The sequence below is a fragment of the Protopterus annectens genome, chromosome 2.part2, assembly GCF_019279795.1.
Source record: "Protopterus annectens isolate FY-2018-M chromosome 2.part2, PAN1.0, whole genome shotgun sequence".
Classification (NCBI taxonomy): domain Eukaryota; kingdom Metazoa; phylum Chordata; order Ceratodontiformes; family Protopteridae; genus Protopterus; species Protopterus annectens.
The window spans coordinates 921142167-921154271 of NC_056730.1; the positions used below are offsets into that span (position 1 = coordinate 921142167).

The following is a 12105-nucleotide window of genomic DNA, read 5'->3' on the forward strand; positions in this document are numbered from 1 at the left end:
CTAGCAGTGCCAAAGTGGCAGAGCAGAGGACACAAGCAAATGGAAGGGAACCCATAGCCATTTTAATTATTAGAGCCATAATTTGTGTAGAGACAAATAGCTGTACTAGAATCCTGAACACTGTACAGGAATGTATGGACAGCCAGTGCAGTTGCCAGCGGGTGTCTTAATGTAAAAATGTTGAGGATTACTAATTAGTAGCTCGATGGCAAAGTTCTGCACCAACTGCAAGTGCTCAAGTTCCATGTGAAGCTGCCCCAGATTAACGGCAGCTCCATCAGTAATTGAGATGTGAAGAAACTAGGGTTTAAATGGTTTACCTCCATTTGTTTGAGAATGCTATGTGCAATCTTGCATTTGTGCGACTCAACAGAGCAAATTATGGAACACTACCGAAGACAAATGTCGAAAATGGTTTGACAGAAAAGCAGTTTTGACATTTGTCCATGTGTTTGAATGGCATTCTGCATTTGCATTATAACCATTCAAACTTCTGTGAGTCACCGTTGCATTTTTTTGCTGTTGTCCTTTCGATCAAATGCACATCGGACAATGGGCACATGACCTAATGGAGGTAAACCGTATAAAAAGTTATTGAAGGGTTCTCAGGGTATAGATGCATTGCTGCCAATGACCTAGGTTCAGGAACAGACGTGATATGCCAGAAGTGTTGTCAGGGGAATGGGTAGGATGAAGCAGTGAGTGACCAGCTCTTCTGTTCCATGGGGATGGTGTGAGGCATATTGCCTGCACAGCCAGAGATCAGAGGCCTCACTGGCTGCCACTTACAGAAGAGGATACAGTAGATATCCAACTTGTGATGCTTGCATATAACTGTCGTGTGCTTCTCCTTCCCAAGCTAGGGATTCTGACCAGCTGGCACCCGTATGATGGCTTTTTGCAACTGTCCACTTCTCCCTATATGAATACTTACTTCCCAGCCCTAGAATTGAGTAGCCACAATGTTGTGCCTGTAAAGAGGTTGGGAATTTGCCCATTGCTGTTTTATATATTAGATTACTTGGAAAGAAGCAGCTGTGGTTCTCTAGCAAGGTTGGAGGAAAGAGCTGGAGATATGTTAGAGGAAAGGGCAACAGTGAATAGAACTAGAGAGTGGTCTGATAAGCCACACAGAATTACCCCTAAGCTAACTTTGCCTTGTAGAAGCCTGGAAAACACTAGATAGAGGTGAGGGATGCTACTGCTACTACCTGAAAGAATCATAAAACTGCATCTAGAATCCTTAGTATACAGACTGTACCAAATATTAGTGAAGGCCATTTCCGTTGACACTCTTTACTGTGCAATTCCTGATTTATTTTTAAGAAGTTCTGCATGTCCATTCCTTTACTGATGGGCACAAGGACACTATGTTAAAATCATCTGGTATAATTATTGCACAAAAAGTACATGCTAGGAAGCTTGTCGAGGCCAGAAATGAAATAGAGGGCAGAAGCCTGTATTAAGCCCATAAACATTTTTCAGGATGACAGAATCACATATTGTCACATACTTGGTGATGATCCATCTCCCTTTACAGATTATCCCATGCTCTAGTAGCAATCACTTTCTTTTGAACAACTTGCTAAACTCTTTAGTACAAACCCATCCCATTGACATGAAACACGTATGTTTTCTCACCAGTTTTGTATCTTAAAGAAACACAATACCTGCTTTGACTTTTTTGTGTAAATGCATAAATGGCTTGCCTTTTGACTGTCATGGTCAGATCTCTGGCAAAGAATATCACATGTGTGGGCATATAAGTAAAACCTCGGATAGAAACTGATAGGAGACAAGGCAGCTGGCAACTAGAGAAAATCCTGTAGGAAATTTGGGGGGGTCTATATTATATCATCCAATGCTTAAAAAAGCGAACGCTGATTGATCGACCTAATTTAAGTGAAAGTTTACAATCTCGAACTGTCAGATCAGCGATTTTTTCCCCAGGGAAAAAAATTGCTGATCCAAAACACATACACACAACACAAGCACACCAAACAAACAGAAATCCACACGCATACACCTAAAATCTGATACCTAACCCTACACTAAACTATGCACACACCACTAACTACCCACTTACCTTAACCCAAACCCTAACCCTAAGGTCCATCACTATCGCACACTCACCTCACCCGCTCCCTATCCTTAACTCACTTAAATCCACCCTAACCCTCATGTCTACTCAATCGCACACACACCTAACCCGAGCCCTAACCCTAACTCACCTAAATCACCCTAATACTCACATCCACACAATCACACACTTACCTGAATCCGACCGGTAACTTTCCACCATAACACTGAAAATACCGAAGCAACAGAAACGGACAACCAAATTCTTTCCCTAGGAAAAAATTTGAGTTTCTGCTGCTTCGATATTTTGCAGTTTCGCGAAAATAAGTTCGATCAATCAGCATTTGCTTTTTTAAGCATTCGAGGATATAATATAGACCCAATTTGGGTGGGTGTGGGTTCTGGAAGTGGAACAACTCTTTGGTGGAGGCTTTGACGTTTAAGTCATAATGTCCAGTTAATGTGCAAATAAATAGCTGCTTGCACAACATGTATTAAACTGAGGCTATGTTCTGTGTATAACTGTAAATTACTATATTTTGATGAAGCACATGGACATTGCAATCTGTAGTCGAGTCCACAGCATGTTACTGACACACAATGATTGAAGCACTCATACATGTGTTTGCATGCCATGTTTTATGGCTGCATTATGCTGCACTTCTCATGATTCATAGTTCATGTTTCCAGCATGAATGATAGGCTGCCATAATGTTTTACGGGACATTCATTGTGATTGCTTGCAACACTAATGTCCCTCTGGGAGAGCACATACCTGGTGTGTGAAAGGGAGCAAGATTATGATTTGTGCGTTAAATAGCTATTTCAGGGAAGGTCTCCTGAGCCCCTATCAGGGTTCATTTTAGAAAGTGGATGTCAGGTTTGATCTGTCTGAGGTACTGAGTGAGGTCACTGTATAATGATATGCAGCACCACCACCCAAATGATCTCCAGCAGTGGAAACTGGAGGTTAGGTAGGAATATCTCATATGTTGTACTAAGTATGTGCAGTTACCACTGCCTTTCACAGTATAATTTTAAAGTTATTTAGAGCAGTGTTCCTAATAAAGACTCACTCTCTCTGTCTTATGACATACGAGGCTACTGGGAGATTACCACTGTGTTGTGCCTGTCACTTGTCTATCTGCCTTGGCATGGCTGCATATTATGGGATGTTGTATAGCTGTTTGCTTATAATGCTGTGGTCCCATGTCAGGCTTCTGCTGTTTTGCACATACATAGGTTTGTAGGTTCATAGACAAAAACTAGGTTATCTGCTCTTGTGAGCTGTTTTAAGCCTAGCTATTTTTAATTTCAAAGGTGAGAATCAAACCCTGTACCCTGTGACTGCATGAAAAATACCTTAACCATTACAGCAACCCTCCAACCCTCTCTGCTGCAGTGAAAGCACTGAATCCTAACCACAGACCACAAGGGACTCCCGTAAATGTATGGCTGTAGCTTATTTGTAAAGATGAGTGAGAATTTCCTTACTTCTACTGTCTTGTCACATACATGTGAGACTTTACCTTAGTTGTGAAGATATGGACACATTGCCAAGCTTCTGCTGACATCCGCATACATGTGAGAGTGTAGTTTTTTTAAACTATGTCTGTATGTCAGCAATACCTGTGTTTGAAGGCTGTTTTGTTCCTTTAATCTTCCAGTGTGGGCAGAGTAGGACTCTAGTCATGGGCTGCTTCAGGATATAGCTGGGAACTGCAGCGCAGCATGGTTAGTTTGCAGATTTCTTAATGACTTGTACTATATTAATTTTACCATTTGTAGTACATCTTCATTAATGTTATTCTTCCCATCGCTTCTTCCTCCTGCAGATCTTGATGCAAAGGAGCCAGAGACATATCATCTACAGCTGATCAGTGCCCTGTCACTCTGGCTGTAGTGGGTGGAAGGACTGGGAGAGCCTTTCTGGTCTTTCACAGGTAAGTAGCCCAGCCCAGGCAACTGCTGCTGCCCATCTGTCAGTGTGGCAGAGGTGCGGGAGGTGACAAACAGTGGGTAGTGCCACCATGTCCTTTCTGGGGTTTATTGTATATTCATTTAACCAGGTCTGTGCCATCAGGCCACCAGAGCATGGTGTGGTCTTTGTCACTGACCACCCTGATCCATATGAATGATTGTCTGAGTTAGATTGACACCTTTACGTATTCCTTGGCCCACATATACCACCCTGTCCATAGCAACTTGTATCCTCATGCTTTTGTGCCACTGCCAACCTCTTATGCAGTGTCCCTTCCTCCCTGTTGCCGTTTGTTCACCATCTGTTTGTCTCTGTCTAGCTCATCTTCCCCTCTTGTTATGTACACATCTACCCTTGTTTATCTGTACTGTTTTGTGTGCCTCCACTGTCTACTCTTCCAAACCTTCTTTCTCCATTTCTTGGTGAATATATATTTATGTAAAAAAAAGATGTACCTAACCACTCCCCACTCTCTCTCTCAAATATACCCTGTTTCTCCCTCCTGCTTTTTTTGTGTAACTCTCCTTGCTGTGTTCCCCCATTTCCTACAGTCCTCTTTCACATTCTTCCATTGGTTTATATATATTTATGTAAAAAAGAGATGTCTATCTACCCCCTGCCAAATATGCCCTATTTCTCCCACCTGCTTTTCCTTTATACTTACCTTTGTGTAACTCTGCTTGATGTATTCCCCCAATTTCCTACAGTCCTCTTCTCGTGTTTCATCTTTTTATAGAACCAGTAAGTGGCCATTTGACCGCCTGTCTGACAACATGTGTTTGCAGTTTATTGTGGGTAGTCTGTGAGGCACTTTTCACAGCCTGCCCCACCATGCGTTGACTTACACTAACTGCTACCTTTTAACATGAAAGTGAAGCCAGCCATCATATTACTGTTACCTTAGTCTTCGTCTTGCTGTGTGCTCTGCTCTGTGTTGGTTGGTTTGCAGCATTTTAGACTTGCTGCAGTGTCAGTAGTAAAACACAGCTAGCTGTTTGGTTGTACAGATCAACACCATTTGTGTGTTCATGTCTACTTTATGCTATAGTGTATTGCTGCTGAGCAGTAAAAACCTTGCCCAGGCATGCAACACTTCTCTGTCAATCCCAGCTTTAATAAATGAAATAACAGCAAAACACACTAATCCTATTTTTAAAGACTGTTCGTGCACCAGAACTGCAGTTGACACAACAATGTATTTGTGAAGGAATACCATCCATAGGACATAATATTGTGTGGTACCAGGACTATAGCTTCTTCATCCCTATCTTATTTTTATAACAACCAGAATAAGGAATTAGATTACCATCAGTTACAATAAAAATAATTTACTGAACGTGCCTCTTACTGCATTTGTAAACAGTTTATAACTTTGTTCATGTCTGCTAAATAGTGTAGATTGCTAAAGATATATATATATATATATATATATATATATATATATATATATATATATATATATATATATATGGATCTAGGACTATTGAACAAAAATTCAATAGTTAGAATCCACAATTACCGAACACACTTTAACGAAAGCGCTTTCACCGAAAAAAAAAATACTTTTATGTTTTTGCAAGGGAGTAAGCCCCCCTGTGCCCCCCACACCCCCTACTTAAATATTCTCAGTCGAAGGTCGCACTACAGTGGGGAAAAGGGAATTTTCCCTTATCCCCACTGTAGTGCGATCTCCACAACAGGCATACTTACGCAAAAGTGTTTTTCGGTGAAAAGCACTTTTGCGCAAGTATGCCTGGCCAAATCTCTTTCGTTTATGTTGTCTTTCTGTGATCTGTACGGATCACATATATATATATATATATATATATATATATATATATATATATATATATGCAAATTAATTTTTTGCTGTAAAACAAATCCAAGCATAAGACAGAAGCTGTCCAGTCAACATCAGTACCATCACCTGTATCCCTAGTGCAGGGGGAATAAAGCCCTGACTGTGACCCAAGTTCAAATAGGGGCTGAGGCTGTGGAATAGCTGAATAAGGGAGGATGTAAGTGAGCAGCATACAGTTCACTCATCCAAGGAGGAAAGTGTGGTAGGTCCTGGCAGATATTGCTGCTGCTCCAGTGCAAGCAGAGGCATATGCAAGAAGCAGGGAGTGGGAATTGAAGAGAAGGAATGCTGGGACCCTTCTTGGTATATGCAAAGGTGCATGTGGCTGGGTGGAGTCAGGGCTGCTAAACGCGTCATTATTGTTGGGTTGACAGCAGGGATGCAAGTAACTATCATGGCTGCCCGAATGATTCCCATTTTGATGGCTTTCACCACAACACTGTATTAGGTACATACCTAGTAAGGGAAATGAATAGACCAAGTCTGATTGGGGGAAGCTTGATGGCTGGTAAGTATGGGGGGGTCAGTAAAATCAAGATTCTGTACATACTTCCTATGTCAAGGATAAAAAGGTAGAAAAAATAGCCTGGGTTTTTAAAACTTTAACTGATAAATTATGTTTGTGTCCAGCTTAGCAGAGCTGTAAAAATTCTTTAAATATTCTAATATGTCAAACATGTTCTCCTGTGAGCTTATTAGCATAATATGCATGCAAAACCATGTTCATGTTAATTTCAAGTACTAATGGAATTCATAACTACTGTAAGCAGCAGAGGGCCAGTTCTAGAGCTGCGGTACCTTATACCTCTGTTATGTGGGGAGAAAAAGCAACACCTTCTTTTTAATAGCCTATAAGCCCATTACTTCTCAACGTTCTTTCCTAAAAGGCTGCCCTGTACTCTTGTATCATGCATCATTTCTTATTTCACTGTATGTAGTCTTTCCACATTCATAGTATCAGCCAGAGCTGTTTGTTGATACTATTCATCTTTAGATTTCTGTTCAAAACATTCAAATGCTTTTGAACATAATTTTCTTTCTTTTTCTTTGTGCTTTTATGCATCTTCTGTTTTCTAGCACAAATTCTTCATGATTTATTAAATCATCAACACCAACAGTGATGAATGCTCTGTGGTGGTAATGCCTGCAAGAGCTAGCTGTGTGTGTGTGTCCCATTCAGGCCTATAGCACTTGAAAGATAGATCACACACAGCAATTTTGTCTTGGCAAAACTTAATTGTGGTACTAAATTTGCTGTGTTCTTTGTCATGACTGAGAACATCAAATGGGATATCATTACTTCAGCTGAACAAGTAATGAAAAATACTTGCATTTCATTTTTTGTGACTGATAACTGGATGGCACAGTGGTGTAGCGGTAGCGTTGTCGCCTCACAGCTAGAGGTTCTCTGGTTTGATTCTCGGCTGGAGTGCCTTCTGTATGAAGTCTACATGTCTTCCTTGTGTTCGTGTGGGTTTTATCTGGGTACTGCAGTTTCCTTCTACATTACAAAGACATGCATCTGGAGCATTTCTCCCCAGGCCTCCTCTGAAAATTGGCTTTGTTTCAAGTCGGACTTTCCCAGCAAACAAATGTTAAATAAAACAAATAACTCTAAGCAATTGCTGTACAGACTGCTGGCAGTCAGGAATATCACACTTAATACATCACTGCCAGTGATGGTTAGTGAGCTAAATGCAAGAAAGGAGCAACTTTCATGCGTATAGCCACACCTATTGCATGAAGCATGAATTAAAAGTGTGTGAGCAGTGTAGTCTGCATCATGGATGTGCATATGTTATTGTTTTCCCTATCTGTTTCTTTTACAAGACATTCTGTCTTTCATCATATTTGCCTTTTTATTTGATTACCATTTTGTTTTACAGACATTTAATTTTCATTTAATTATTTTCTCTATATGCTAATATTTTTTTACTTGCTGTGCCTATAGTCACATTGTTGATAATGTCAGGTCTATTTCTCTGCATAGCCTACCCCATCTTTTCTCGAGCCTCAAACTGTTCTGTATGTTTATTAATGAATGTTGCCTGTCATATTCACAGTCTGTATCCTTCAAAACATATCAAATCATGGGATTAGATTTGTGAAAGTGATTGCCTGCTTACTAGCCTGAAGAGTAACACTTACCCTCCCAGAATGCATCCATTTTTTGCTTTAAAGACTTTCATATTGCTGTTTTCTGTAACTTTGGATGGAGATGCATTCCATTTTTCTGCACCCTTTTCAGTAAGTGCTGTAGTACATCTTTTAGTTTTACTTATATTGTTAATTTAGTTTTGTATATATATATTTTTTTACATCTATTGAATCCCAAGAATAAAAACAAGTATGCGTAGAGCTAGCTTTAAAACATTTATCATGTCCCCTCTACCCTTTTTGTAATATAAATAGAAGAGTTCCATCAAAGTTAATCTGTATTGGCAATTTCAGCTTTTCATGTTGTAGAGTTTCCTTATTATACATTTATACATGTTTTCTTTTGGTTTTGAATGATTTTAACATTAGCAACCAGTGGGAGTAGGTTATATTCTGTTTTAGATTTTCTTGAGCAGTTTAGATCCAGTGTAACGTAGGGATTTCTTGAATTTATGTACATGGTAGTGTATTCTTTTTAGCATTTAATATCAATGCGTTAATGAAAGTGTAACTGCTGATCCACAGCTATGCAAAAATCTTGAAAACTGTTATTTTTCTGTTCTTACCTCAACTATTTGGTACTTAGAACACTGAAATTCTCAACCAGAATATATGTGTTTTTATTGCACTTGAGAAGTAATGTGTGCTTGGCAGTGGTCAACTGGTTACAGTACCTTCCTGATTTAAACAAAGCAAAGTATACCTCGAGTCGCATCTTTTTTTTCTGAAACTGGGACTCGGGAAATCCTGTGTACAGAAGGTCTTCTAGATAAGGAACATAATGAAAATTGAGCTGCGTGTCTCAAGATTTGTGATCCTTCCTATATTCTGTTTTTTGCAGCACTGCTATGGTAAGTGGACAGTGGATCATTTTCTTTGTAGAGGAGAAGGCATCTTTATGCCTTTTCACTGTTGCCATTGAACATGCTTCAGTTTACCAAGTTCAGAGAAAAAGACAGAGACTCATTTTCGTCATCCCCGGTGACAAAGAAGAGCTTCTCAGGTACTCTTTTCATCTTGGTCTGAGTAAAGGATATTTCACTGTTTGAGAACAAACCTTGGTGCATTTCAGGGTGTAATTCCTTCCATAGATATGTTGATTTGTCCAGGCCTTCTTGCAGAAGTCTCAGGAGTCCTTAAAGCTGTCAGGATTGCCTACACTAAACAGATGCATTTTCAATAAAAGCTTTTCTCTGGCTGGGCAAAGAAGTTGCCTTCTCTCTGCCTCAGTGGTTTTACTTACAGGTATGCCTGACCTGACTTAGACACCAGTTTTCTTTGGCAAGTAACCTTCTGTATCTTGGCGCATATTTCTTTCATTTCAGAACATAATTTTGTGAGAATCTGACCTCTAATTCAGCACACACTTGTCAGGCAGGGGCGCCTCATCTCTAAACACATTGAAGAAACTCCCTTCCTCTCGGGGAGTTGAACATTGTGACTGATAGGATATCCATATGGATGAATGGAATTATAGTTCCTTTATTGGAAAACTTTACTTCTTTGTCATCACTTCTGTCAGCCAGCTCTTTGACCTTTAGGTTGTAATTTCCAAACAATCCATACTTGGTCTTTTGCGCAAACTTAGTTTCCTTTAAGGGTAAACTTCCATTTTCTTCCTAAGTAATTTTGAAACTGTTTCTTAATTATTCCATCTCTCTTCCTGTTTTATTTCCAGGGTGAATCTCAGGACAGCAGACAGTTGCCTTCATACCTTCATTTAGCTATGGGACCTGCTGCTTTTACTGCTTTTTTTCAAGAATGTATCAGTGTCATAGTCACTTTGTTTTGGTGCCTGGCCTCACCAGACACTACTATTTAGATATGCACTCCATACTCAGGATTCCTTTGACAATTCCATGCTGAGGGCTGTGGCCTTTTAAACCTTGTGTTTGGCTTATCCAGCTTATCTCTCACAAGGAGGTGTTATCTACTCTTTGGAATTTTTCATTCATGTCCTTGGCAGAAGGGCCTTCAATGTTGGATGTTAGAGACATGTGAGTACCCCTAGTATTATTTTATCTTTGTGAAGGCTGTTTGCTGTGGGGGTGGTTACTGTCCCACATTTCTTATTATGTCGGAAGATCTCTTCATCCATTAAAGCAGTTGTGTGCCCTATAAATTTAAGAGAATTAAAATGTTATACCCTTGTTTAGTTTGTAGCATGATTTAGGTGCATCTCACTCATGTTCCACAAGGACAGAACTAAAAACCATGAGCCAGCTATGCTCTTAGAACCCAGTGTGGTGACTGCACCAGCAGGGTTACTGTCTTCAGTCTGAGCATGGAAATCAGAAATCATAAAACAATAATACTAAGAAGGTGTTAGTAAGGAAATCCCAGATGCTCCCTCGCAGAGAACCATCACAAAGATTAACTGATATGGTGAGTACACGTATTTCTAATTTCTGTAGTTTGCAGAATCTTTTTATTTTTGCTAAAGAATGTTTCTCCACAGAATGCATTTTTTCCCTTAAGAATCAGTTTGAATCATGCCCTTAAAATGCTCATGTATTCCACTGGAATTCTGCTGAAGACATTTGTTGTGCACGGAGTTCTTAACAATTGCACATTTACAACCAATCAAGTATAAGCAGAGTGTTTGTTGGATTTACCTGTGGGCAAAGGAAAGAACTGTCTGCATAAACAGAGCTTCTCATCTTGGATTGTACATTGTAATATATATTTTTCTAATGAAACAAGAACTTGTTTCCAGTCTTTGAAAAATTTGCTCACGAGAGGAGAGCCCACTGTCAGATCCTGCTTTAGGATGTGGCTGTATGAGGTGATTTCTTTTGCGCCAGTAACCTGTATGTAAATGGTTCACTCCATCAGTAAAGATTACAGCCTTCATATTCTGAAAGGAATAGGATTGGCCTTTTGGTTGAAAAGTAGGTTGTTTTCTTAAAAGAGGCTTCACATGCCACACTCAGTTTTATTAGTGCTTTTTCGTGTTATGTCAGATTTGTTTGTCTTTTGAATTTTAAGTCAGCAACTTCTTATTTTCCTATATCCGCCTTATCTAGACATAAGAGGAGATACAGTCAGGCAAGTCACTTCAAAATGTAACTGTCTTAAGATTCATTCCACATGCACAGACCTGTGGAGTATCCACAAATAATGAAGCAAATAAAATATAAGGCTTAATGCAAATACCAGCAGGTTTTCCAGCATGTCTGGACATATCAGGTGTTCTTCCCACACTGTCTGTCTTTATTTCTTTAGGGCATAAATTTTGTAGGTTACCTAAGATACATGATGTGCCTTTTAAGCTTGCTCTAAGTATAGTTATTTTTATATGAATAAAGTTATATTATTATAACATCAGAAGTTGTTTTCCACTGTTATCAATTATGTTATAAAAAAATCAGTCTGTGTTAACTCTAGTAGTAAAAGCAGTGACTAAACTGTCTTTTAAGGGTTAGCCTATAACAAGACTTGCAAGACGATGCAGTGGTGCAGCGATAGCATTGTCACCTCACAGCAAGAGGTTCTCTGGTTCGATTCTCAGCTGGAGTGCTTTCTGTGCGGAGTCTGCATGTCCTCCCTGGGTTCGTACGGGTTTCCTCTGGGTGCAAAGACATGCGTCTGGAAAGTTTCTCTCTGGGCCTCCGCTGAAAATTGACTTAGTTCCAAGTCAGATTTTCCCGGTAAACAAATGTTAAATAAATAAGTAAATAAAATATTTGCTGTACTGTTCAATGTAAGGCAATGACAGTCACAGAACCAGTGATTTGATAATCTCTGGTGAACCACCTGAATGCATAGTAGGCATATTGTGTTCATGTAGTGCTGAACAGAATGTTTGGTGTTTGCCATTGTTTGCTGATATAGTCTAGTAGTACCAAAAATATCTGCTGTGCTGTTTTTATTTACTTACTTTTTGTTGCGCAGGTTAGTCCCACTAGCTCAGTGTCCTCTTTTCAGGAAAGACCTGAGGTGGTATTCACTCTGACTGGCGAACATTTTGCCAGGGCATCAGGGAACCTCCTGTACTCTTTTGATAGGTGCCACAGGATCTCTTACA

At 39.7% G+C, this 12105-nt stretch overlaps 1 protein-coding gene across 1 annotated transcript in view; it reads left to right on the forward strand.

Moving 5' to 3' along the window:
• MSH3 (mutS homolog 3) overlaps nt 1–12105 on the forward strand; it is a 3764176-nt gene that overhangs the window by 2654191 nt on the left and 1097880 nt on the right. The gene's annotated exons all lie outside the window — the stretch shown is intronic.